Genomic DNA, 2015 nt, shown 5'->3' on the forward strand with positions numbered 1-2015 from the left:
AACAGCCAGATTTCATGCCGATTTGTTTCTGGATGGGAGCTGCTGTTTTTCTCTGGGTGGCTGAGTAGCTGGGATAATCAAATTCATGTCACCAGCAAGCAAGGGGTGGACTGAAAGGCATGACTAAATGGGTAGGAGAGTCAGGATAGTGTTTCACTGTCACCTATGTCCTTAAAATACTGCTTACACTTGCTGTTACATTTGCTGTCTATGTAGTTTCTCATGGGAACTCTCATGATTTTAGGATCACAAAAGTAAAGCCATGAAAAGCTATGCTGAGAGCAGAGCCCTGTGGTACCATTATCATGTCTGATGATCACCAGTTTAGAGTATGCTTCAACAAGGGAGGACTGTGTGTCATCCTTTCTCATGATCAGCAGTACAAATCCCAGAAATGTTAGTGGCAGGGCATGAATGACCAAGAGTGAGAATGACCAAAGAATATGACTCAGAAATTGTGAGAGATGCTGATGTGACTTGCAGGAAATTTCCCCTCCAGCTGTAGTAATAGATTTAAAAAAAAAATATTATTCTGTAAAAATTAAGCAAAATTAAATAGAAGAGAAGCTGCAAGCTCTGGATTTGAATTTTACCAGCTGTGACCTGTTTGGACAGGAGCAGTGATGAAGCCCAAACCCCAGCCATAAGGTGTTCTTTACTAGTGCTTCCTGATGACTGTACTATCTGCAGCTGTTACATGTTAAAGAAAAAGGTAACCTAATTTCTGCTATTTGATTGAAAAAAGGTCTCATATCTTAACAGAAAAGAGAGGTCCAAAATTTTGACACCCAAAGTCTGTTAGAATAAAAAAATAGCATATGGAAATTATCTACATGGGTTTTTTTTTTTAGGATCTAGCGGATGTGCTTAGGTTAACAGGCTTGTCTGTTCAGGATCCTCTGCTTGCACTTTTCGTTAGCTGGGCCTGAACACAAATAACTTTTTCCATCCTCAGCTGCAGGATACTATCACACCAGCCTGTAACATAAATTTCCTGCTACGGCAGATCTGATGTCTCATTCCAAATTTCAGTGGGACTCGAAGTCCATGTGTCCATACCTTGCTCTTTCAGGAGCACCAGCTGGACACGTCACTGGACTGGTGGTGGGGATTCCCAGGTCAGAAGATCCTTCTGAGAGACTGGAAAAAAGTTGAGACCAAATTCCCAACTTAGAGTTTCCACATAAAATTTCAAAGACACTTTTCTGAATCTTATCTGGGATGGGATTCAGCTCAAAATTTACTCAACCTGGCTGACATAAGCAGACAGTGCATGGCATGAGTTTACCCAGAAATAGACCTTAAGACCATCTTTAATATAATTCTTTGGCACTTGAGGGCTCCTCACTATTTAAAGAAGTACTTCCTTTCTAAGCCCCTATATAAGATACCAGAAAAACAAGCAAACAAAACACACACACACACAAACACAAAAAAAATCCCACCTCCTTTAGGCTGATGCTTTTGTAGCTTTTGGAAAGTTTGGTAAAAATCCATATGGTTGGTTTTGAGCATGCTTAAAGAATTGTTTCAGATGTTTTACTTGTGCTTGGGTAACTGAAAACAGTTCAAACTTGGCATGGAGTCTCCAGTGAGAAATGTGGGCTTGGATAAGTTGGAAAAAAAATTGGTTCAGAAAGAAAGGAGTTATAAACAAGTGGAAATAGTATGCTTCAGTTATCCAGATGTATGCCAGGCAAGCATAGACGTCTGGATATTCACATGCTGAAATAAATGCATCTGTATTTATTTAAATGTGTGATGTAATGTTCATGTGCAAACATCTCAGTAAATGGTAGGCATGTTAATTTTTCCCATCTCACGAAATAAATATAGACAATACATGAGATATACATATATGTACAGCTTAGAAGAGTCTGGCTGACCAAGGGAATGACCCAGAGCGCTTGGACGCCAATGAAAAGACTGTTCTTAAATGTGATGGAATATGGATCAGACTCCAATGCCCTGTTCCTGTTCCTGTATTAAAAAATAGAAAGGGTAAATACACATGT

This window comes from Anas platyrhynchos, chromosome 6, assembly GCF_047663525.1.
Source record: "Anas platyrhynchos isolate ZD024472 breed Pekin duck chromosome 6, IASCAAS_PekinDuck_T2T, whole genome shotgun sequence".
Classification (NCBI taxonomy): domain Eukaryota; kingdom Metazoa; phylum Chordata; class Aves; order Anseriformes; family Anatidae; genus Anas; species Anas platyrhynchos.